We start from the raw sequence: 10,234 nt of genomic DNA, 5'->3' as shown, positions 1-10,234 counted from the left end.
TTCATTGTGTCCAGTGGGGTTCCCCAGACCGGACAAGAAGGGGAGTCTGGTACATGATATCCACAGATGAAGCCTTGCAATAGATGGTTCCAGAAATGGTTTGGGACAAGAGTGCAGGGCACGGAGCTGGCTCCCCAACTAAATGTACGGTGGCCTGTAGGAGTTCCCTTGGGCCCACCCTCGGCTATACTGATGCTGGTCTCTTCTTACAGCCCTCCCACCCCCAAGATTTCTCTAGGGTTCTCCCAGCCTGTAATAAATTACAGACAATGGTTGCCTCACAGTCTGTCTTCTACAGACCAGGGGTGAGCCCTGAAAGGTGGAAATAGATGACCCCATGCCCCAGCTAGTGAGTCCCAGACTTGAAGGCTGATGCACCCAGATGAGTAGAATTCTATTATCCAGCACCCTCAAACTGTAGAGAGTCGGGAATCACCAGGGGACCATGATGAACTGCACATTCAGACTCAGACAAACAAGGAGCAGGTCCAAGTCAACTCCCAGGTGGTTCTTGGGCTGCTGGCCACAGACCATTCTTAGACTTCCGTTGATATAGCACCAAGCCTAGGCTGTGCCACTTGTCCTGGGGAATCTATACCTGTTCTGCCCCCAAGCAAAGAGGGTACCAATGGACCAGGAAAATGATTCCATCCATACCTAGCTTGGTGGCTTTATCAGTGTTACCTAAAACAGCACAGGTAAACCAGCACAGCCCAATATGGGTGGCAACTCCTGAAAGCTGCATCTTCAGAGCTCCCTGAACAACTTTCAGGCAAGTCCATGGAAGAGTCTCCTCTCCATTTACCAGTTTTATAATTGGGGGTGGGGAATTTGTTTCCTGTGGGTTTCATAAACCTGGTGAACCTCCCTGATCCCTTGAGGAGGAAACGTTTAATCTAGGGAAAAAAAAAAAAACCCAACAGTTACACAACAGCCCGTGAGAGCTTGTCTTCAGCCCTGTTACACTGCAGTCAGTCAGAGGGCATGCTCTCTCATGACACTGGGAGGACTCCTACCATCCAGCGCAGAACTCATTCATTCTCTGTGGACATCAGTAAAGGGATCTGGTCCACAGAGATGATCTAAGAACCACCACCCACAGTGTAGCTTCTCAGACCTCCTGACCAAGACCTCCAGGAGAGGGTTGCACAAAGGGACATGTATTGAAAGCAACATTTTCCAATCTATGTCAATGTTCAGCAAGCCCACCCTGGCCCACCTTCATCCGCTGAGGTCCTCAGTGTTTATTCGGTGGTAGAAAAGGCATTCTTAGGTCCCTGGTGACCTCAGGGAAACACGGTCAGAGCAATCTTTAACCTGAGCACAAGCTAGGATTTGGTGTAAAATAAGGACCCCGAGTAGATATCACAATGCACTGTCACCTCCTTGGGTTCCTACTCCATTTGGTCTGACAGTTTTCTCCCTGAGACTGCCTCCGATATTAGGTATCCAATTCCCATTTGTGATGGTAACTTGGTAACTTGACTGGATTTAGAGTCAGCTGGGAGACACACCTCTGGGTGTGTATTTCTAGAATAACTGAAGACAGAGGAGCCACCTGAACATGTGGCACCACCCGTGGGCTGGGATCCCAAGCTGAACAAAGGGAGAGAGCGAGCTGGGCACCAGCACCCGCCTCTCTACTCCCCAGTGCTCTCTTTCTAACACGGTAGACTGTATCCCTCTGAACCAAACCACAAGCCAACCTAAACGCTTCCTCCCTGAAGCTGCTTTGGTCACAGAGAGGGGACTAGTGACTAACGTACTATAAGTCATTCAAAAATATCCATAGGTCTGTGTTTTGAGCACACCTACCAAGCACGGGGTGGGGTGGGAGGAGATTACGCCCTGTGCGCAAATGTGTGTGGGAGTGGGGGTGGGGTAGACTGAAGGACTCAGAATTGAACACAAAGCCAACAGTATCTAAGGGATGAATGACCTATCTAAATTAGTGGTTTTTGAATCGCCAGGCACGTGGGCACTAAGTTTTCAAGGACTCCTAGAAATATAAAACCCATGCATTTCAGCGATGCCATTCAACTTATTAATAAAGAACCTGTAGGAAGTACAGTTGCCTAAAAGGACAACAGACATACAGACGCTGGGAGGTAGGGGTGGCTCTCATGTCATTAAGATCGACAAAGTCAGTAATCTGTCCACAGAACAGAGATTACTTGTGGTTTTGGTTATTTCCCCTTGCGCCTCTCCAGACACATCAGTAGGCTCTAGCAGAGAGCTGACAGTGTCTGAATTCAAGAACTGGTGCTGCTTGTACCAAACACAGTGGTGAGCTCCACAGAAGGACTCAGCATACTGGTTTCTTTTCTCCCAGTTCAAGGACTTAGCCCCTTGGGTGGAGTAGCCATGGTAGCAGGCAGCAGAAGGTGACTGATCACATGGCATCTAGTCAGGAAGCAGAGAGACCAGGGCCGCTGCTCAGCTTTCTCCTTTTTAGTCATTCAGGGCCCTGGTCTGTAGGATGGTGACACCCACAGTTAGGATAAATTTTCTCTGCTCCGTTAAGTCTTTCTACAAACATCCCCAGAGACATACCAGAGCTGTCTCTTCTACGTGGTTTTAAATCTCATCAAATTGACAAGACCAGACGCCTCATGTGCCAAAGGGAAGATTCTTAATCTCTCAACTTCATTTCTAGGTACATTCAATATTTTTCCCTGGCACTTTTAAATCATTGTTCATCCTGGAGGTAAATACAGCAGAAACCAGGGAGAGAGAGAGAGAGAGAGAGAGAGAGAGAGAGAGAGAGAGAGAGAGAGCGCGCTATGGCCTCACTAATTTCCCCTGGGCTCTAGATTCTACGAATATTTGTTATTAAATGTGAAAAGGATTTGCTGTGTCTTTCTTCTGCTCTGGGCTAAAGCTTCTGCTCCAAATTCTCCATCATTTTTTGGATCCCACTGGACAGACCCCCCACCCCCCAGCAATATCACCTCCACTCACTCCTGAATCTGAACTCACCCCTCACCCCTCACATTCTCGCCTCCCTGAAAACACTAAACTCAGTTCTGCCTCCAGGCTTATTATGTCTGACTTATCTTCCCCCAAAAGCATGGCTGGATTTTCCCCATCCTTCAGGCTCTGCCTTACCCACTGAGCCATCCTCCCTGCTTTACTTTACCTCCTTCCTTCACATCTCTCAGAATTACACTGTATATTAAGTGCCTGCTTGTTCTCTCTTGCCTACTAGGACATTGGTCCCATAAGGGTAGGGTTTTGTCTGTTTCATTTAATTTCCACACTTACCATAGTGTCTGGACTCAATAAATATTTGTATAATGGATTAGTCAGCAAAGGAAAGTGTCTCGGGATCCCTTCCAACAAGACTGCGGATGGGTTTTAGAAGCCATTTCATTAGGAGAGGAAAACACACACAAGGGCATGATCAAGTCCTTCCAAGCTAGCACAGGAGGCTGGAAGGCAAGTTGTCACACCGATGTCATGCATGAGGGACGTTCGCAGAGTGACAAAGGACACCCACCCCTCCCCTACACAGCATTGTCTCTTTTACTCCAGTCAAAGCCCAGACGGAGCCAGTGAGATGGATCAGGAAGTAAGCGTGCTCGCCACCAAACCTGATGCCATGGATTCTATATCTGAGGCCACCGTGGTGGACAGAGAGAATCGACTCCCATGAGCCGATCTCCACATGCACACCTTACCATGTGTGCACCCCCAAAACAATAAGCAAATTGAGTCATATTTTACAGTTGATTTTTTTTAAAGCTCAGAAAATATTGATAATATTAGAGGAAGAAAAAGAACACATTGGTGATTTTTTTCAGTGGGCTTTCTCAAGTGTACTAAAGATGTGAAAACTGTCTAAATAGTTGCTGACACAGGTCTGAAATCCTAGCTACTTGGGAGGCTGAGGCAGGAGGATTGTGAGTTCAAGACAACTTAGCAGCAGGACTGTGTCTCAAAATAAAATATAAAGAGAAAGCCAGAGATGTAGTTAAGTGATATAGCATTTAGCATAGGTAAGGCCTGGGTTCCATCCTCAGCAACACACACACAAACACACACCACCCTCACACAGACACTCTCACACAGACATATGCACAATCACATCCCCCAGTCACACACACACACACAATACATTCATACACTCACACACAGATATATGAACACACACCACTCACACTCACTCACTCACACTCATTCACACAGACACATACACAATACATTCACACACAGACATATACTCACATTCAACAACACACACACCACTCACATTCAAACAGACTCATTCACACAGACACACACGCAATACATTCACACATTCACACACAGACATATGCACGCATACACACACTGGGAGGTGCATTTGCTCACTAGATAGATCACTTTAAAGTTCTTTAAAGGCTTTCATAGTTCCAGCATCTGTGAAATCTGACCAGCTGAATCTATTGAGTTTCTTTTCCACGGAGAAGTGGAAACTTCTGTATGCTGTGGACACTTGACGTGTGCCCTGATTAACATGTGCATTCTACCTGAGGCCCTGGGCCTTGTTGGCATCTTAGAATATGTTGGCATTTTTGTTTTAGTAGGTTATCAGCCTGGTTAAGTCTACACACGTCTCACCACCTCTTGGCCTTGCCCACAGCAGTCTGTTTGCGGAGAGTCAAGGCTGTTCCTTGGTCTCCATTCTAGCAAGTGCCCAGCGGCTAACTTGGAAACTGGTTTATCCAGGACCGCAGTCATCAGAGCCTTTGGTGGGGGAGTGAGAGTGACTGACAAACATTGTGCGCACGTGCAAAAGTATCTAGAGACAAACTTAAATGATGCTAATGATAACAATATTGATAAAAGGGGATTTGCAGAGAGTATTAGCGTGGAGGAGGACCTACCCTGAATGCCATGGTATCAGTGCATGAACTGGGATTCCAGGCTGAATAAGAGAGGAAGAAGGAAGCCAGTCAGTTACTACAGTCCCCTTCCTCAGCCTTTTGGTCTACCAAGACGAGAGCCACTAGCCTCCCCTCTTGCCCCCTGCCTTACTTTCTTCACTGCAGCTGACGACCACCAAGATACACTCTCCTCCCTATACTTATCAATTTGTGAGAGGCATTCAGCACTGAGAAAAGTGACTGTGGTGGCTTGAATAGAAATGGCCCCCACAGGCACTTACATGTGAGTGCTTGGTCATCTGGGAGTGCCAGTATTAGGAGGAGTGGCCTTGTTGGAGGAAGGGTGTCACTGGAGTGGGCTTTAGGGTTTCAAAAGCTCAAGCCAGGCTCCGTATCTTGGTCTTTCCTGCTGCCTGCTTATCTAGATCGAGAATCCCCAGCTACCATGTCTGCCTGTGAGCCGCCATGCTCCCCCACCATGACGATAATGAACTCTGAAACTGTAAGCAAGTCTTAATTAAACGCTTTCTTTTCTAAGAGTTGTTGCGGTCATGGTGTCTCTTCACAGCAATAGAACCCGGACTAAGACACTGACCAATGCAGTATCTAGTAACTGCTGCGTGAATCATAACCCTGACAGGGAAGCTTCAGGCTCAGTAACTTGCCCAGGAGCCCCAAGTGGACACTTACACAAACTGTTCAGGTTGCTGATGTCCCTCTGGGAGGCCATGTTGAAACCTGTAGGACTCCCCCTCCTTTGTTATTCAACCAACTGAAAATGTAAGATAATTCAGTCTGCGGAATTATATTTTTAATGAGTGATTTTTCGTTCTATCTCTGAGCTTTTAACACAACTACCAAAAAGAATGAATTTGGAAGATCATCCAATCACTGCAAAGCAAATGAAGATGGCTGTCAAATAAAATGCTTTTTGTAGAATTAAAACCCAAAAAGTGGCGGAGGGTGGGGGGGAATCCAAACAACTCTTCAAGATATTTTGAAGACAACTTGGTAACCATGGTTACTTCTAATTAGTGAGCCAGAATCCTCTGCCTTCCAGATCTGAGCAGAGAAAACGTGGAAGGAAAAACAATTCCAAAAAAGTGAAAATGTTAAGTTCTGCCCATCGCATCTAAGGTTGTGTTTAGAGCATAAAAACAGAGTGGGGAATTTGCTGCTGGTAAGCTGGCTGCCCCCACCTTCACCTTTACCCCTGCCTCACAGGGAGCCGTAACTACAACCTGGGGTGTCGACAAAGTCTCCTTGGAAGAGGTGATAGACACCAGGGGCCAGAACCCTGAGCCGGCAGAATTAGAGTGCTTCGCAATCAACTTCAGGTGCCAACCCCACACAGACCTAGAGTCACCATGGAGGAGGAAACATCAGTCATCAGAGTGGACTGTGAGCAAATCTGTGAGGCTTTTGACTGAGGACTGATGTGAGAGAGCCCAATCCACTGTGGGTGGTGGCAGCCCTGGGCGCGTGCTTCTGGTCTATATAACAAAGCAAGCCGTAGAGGGATCCAGTAAGCAGAGTTCCCCATCTGCTTCAGGTCCTGCCTCCAGCCTCCTGTCTCAGCATCCCTCAGTGGTGGACTGTAAAGTTAAACAGACCCTTTTCTCCCCAAGTGGCTTAGGTCACATTGTCTTCCACCCCAACAGAAAGAAAAGTCAAACAGGGTAAGTCTTGAGAGCTTGGGCTCCTCCTGTTCTGCAGTAGGTTCTGGACTGTGCTCGACAGTAGGAAAAAGACACTTGGCTGTCACAAGTGCCCAGCAGGAACTTAATTACCTGGAGTGGGACTTGAGCAGAGAGGAACCCTGAGAAAGAAACTGGATCCTGGAGTCTGATCCAGATTTCCTAAGAGATAGGGGTAACACACACACACACACACACACACACACACACACACACACACGCACACACATACACACACACATAAGCACACATACACATGCACACACGTATACACACATAAGCACACACATATACACACACACAAGTACATACACACAACACACATAAGCACACATACACATATACACATACACACATACACATATAAGCACACACACTTAAACTCGCATGCTTCCACATGCACACCATGTCCACACATAAAACACACACTGCAGCACATCTGTCCCTGGAGTCTTTCCCCGGCACTCAGACCTTGTTAAAGCCCCATCTTCCACCTGAACAAGCCTGCAGCTGAGTTCAGGAGGGCGCAGGGCTCCTGAGTCTCTGGGGCTTTCTCTACTTCCAGGAAGAAAGATTTCATTTACAACTCATGAAAGAATGAGCTCTGGGTTTGCCTCAAGGAATAAGGTATAAAAGTGATGGAGAATAAGTCCTGACACCAACCTCTGGCCTCTATAAGTGTACACACTCGTCACTCGTGCACACGCATCCACACATGTGTAAATGTGAATACACATGAATACACCACACATGTGAGTTTTTAAAAAAGAATTATTTATTTATTTTATATATACAAGTACACTGTAGCTATCTCCAGATACATCAGAAGATGGCATCAGATTGGTTGTGGGCCACCATATGGTTTCTGGAAATTGAACTCAGGACCTCTGGAAGAGCAGTCAGTGCTCTTAACTGCTGAGCCATCTCTCCAGCCCAGCACATATGGGTTTTTAATAAAAATAAAAGAAATTGCCTTCTCAGTGCGGCTTGCAGACTCACCACCTTGTGAGGAGCAATCACTATCCTTTCCCTGGATATTGTCCTACAGTTTACGGACAGGGTGACAATGACAACCCACCAGTGCCCTTGAGGCTTCTGAGCAGGCTAAGGGTCTGCAGTCCTGACTCCCTAGCTTCACTGTGTATCCACATCATGCTGGGATGTGCACGTGGTTCAGCTCTCTTTTGAAATGAAAACTGTTCCTACTCCCAACAAGGAAAGAGATGGGGTCAACTAAAGACAAAGAGGTAGGTGTGACCTCGGTGGCAGAGAAACAGAAGTCATAACTGCTAACCAGCAGCAACAAGGTTTTGTTTTCAAAAGATGGAGTGTAGAGAGTTGGGCTTTGGTTATTGCAGAACTGGAGATTAAACCTAGGACCTCACACACACTGGCGAGCACTGAGATGCTCCCCCAATTAGAGAACGTGGGTACTGTGGCAGGAATCAGAGCTCCCATTTCTATGGGACTTGGGAAGAAGCGGGGAGTTGATAAAACAGATGCATGATGTAGCTGTCTTGAGAAGGGCATCCCAAAGCTCCAAGGAGAGCCTGGATGCTATTCCTGCAAGGAGGGCTGTGACTGATGTTGTAGGATACGATTCCTGGAGAGACATGAACAAATAAATGTCCACTAACCTCAGATAGGAGACAATGAACCAATGACAAACTAGAGTACTGCTAAAGAGTAAAGCTAAAGTCCAGCTTGGTGAACCAATGAGATTTATTGGAATATGAGTGAGGGGTTACTTTCAGAAATAAGGGTGAGGGGTTACTTATAAGAGCAGAAATGACTCAATGACAGCCACATCACCAAAGCTCACCCCAGCACAGTGACAGCTCACAAAGCTGGGAGCCTGGAGCATACTGCACAGCCTGCAGGCATCTCTGTAGGTTGAGAACAGTCCTTTCCAGGTGGCTCAGCTGGTCTCAGCCTCTCCTGAGTAGCTTCACTTGTCTGAAAGCAACTCTTAGCAGTCTTTCCTGCTTGTGTACTCTTGAGAAGGGAGGAGTCTACTGATTCTGGTCAGTTTCAGGGACTTCCTGAAGTTACTTTGAGTTGTTTGCTTCCTGTCCTTACTAGCTTCTCTTCAGGATGGAGTGCATCACTTCTTTTTAGAACACCCTGTTGTTTTACCTCCTTATAAACATCCTGCCCTAAAATACTCTGTTGCTTCATGGCTCTTTTACACGTTTGTCTTCCAAGGTTTCTCTCCCAAGTGGGAGGCGTCAATCTGAGGCAACCACTATACAACAGTGACACCCTGTGGTGGGAACAGGGGAAAACCACACACTCTAGCCGGGTAGGAAGGTGCTGGGATGTTGCTAATGGACAAGAACACGGACAGGAAGAGACAAGTCTCCGGGGATGTAGTTCACGGAACCCCAGCTGTAGCAAAGCAGTAAATGCAAATTTGCAGCTGGAAGACAACAAATTCATAATCAATGCAAACCGGCTCCCCTCGCTTCCCATGTTAGGTGTGTTGTTGCGGTTTACATGTCAAAGCACCCACAGGTTGCTGAGCCCCCAGACACAGTTTGGAAAGAACAAAACACAGGCTGGATGTCTCCCATAGGCCCTGAACCTCCCTTTGAGGGTCATGCATGAGTTTTTGTTTGAAGAAGAGCTCCCCCACTCCACCTACCCTTCTCTTGGAGCTGGGCCATAGGCTCATAAAACCCACCCCCAGCCTCTCTATAGGCTTATGACAGTGGACTCCATTGTCAGCAATGTGGGCCACAGGGCCAATGGTTTCCTGGTGGTGGCATTTTCTGGCATGTTTCGTTTTCCCTGGCCACTAAGTCTGATTCTCTGGCTTTAGGGAGGCTCCTCTATGCAATCATTATCCTGCAATAAGCCTTTAAAAAAAAATCTCTAACCCAGTGGTTATCAGCCGGTGGGTTCTTATGTCTTATCTAAGGGAGGTTCAGGACCTATAGGTTCTTCCTGATGCTGTGACCCCTTAATACAGTTCCTCATGTTGTGGTGACCCCAAACCACAAAATTATTTTTGTTGCTACTGCATAACTGTAATTTCAATACTGTTATGAACTGTAATGTAAGTATCTGTGTTTTCCAATGGTCTTAGGCGATCCCCATGAAAGGGTCATTTGACAGAGGGGTCATGAGCCGCAGGTTGAGAACTGCTGGTCTAACCCAGCTAGAATAGATTTCTTATATTCGCAACTAAGAGGCTTAGCTTGTGTGAGTGCCAAGAATATCCTGTTTGTTGTCTTACTCTTACGTCCAACTTTAAATGCTTCATAAAGAATCTTTTAAAATGCAGAGAAATGAAGACATGATGGCTGAAATAGGATGGATCCCAAGGTGGGTGGAGTAGGAGACCCGCAGAATTCATGCAGAAATGGGTCAGAATCTTGAAGGTCAGAATCCTTCGTGAAAGACAGAGAAAAAAATCAAAGAGAGCCAACAGTAAACTTGTGGGTCTGGACACAGGAAGTTGGGAGCCATCCTGTGCAGCGTCTCTGTTCTCATTGTAATCAAGGAGTAAAGGAGTTTGGTCAGTAGAGTGAGGCGAACTGGGAACACAGCAATGGGAAGGCCTGATGTGGGGTCTAGAGAGCCAGCAAGCCCGGGGATGAGTCATAAAACCATCAGCCTCAATGAAGCCCAGCTGAGGTAGACAGCTGAGTAGCACCTGTACTCCCG

The sequence above is a fragment of the Arvicanthis niloticus genome, chromosome 21, assembly GCF_011762505.2.
Source record: "Arvicanthis niloticus isolate mArvNil1 chromosome 21, mArvNil1.pat.X, whole genome shotgun sequence".
Taxonomy (NCBI): Eukaryota; Metazoa; Chordata; class Mammalia; order Rodentia; family Muridae; genus Arvicanthis; species Arvicanthis niloticus.
Note: the sequence above shows the minus strand (reverse complement) of the source record.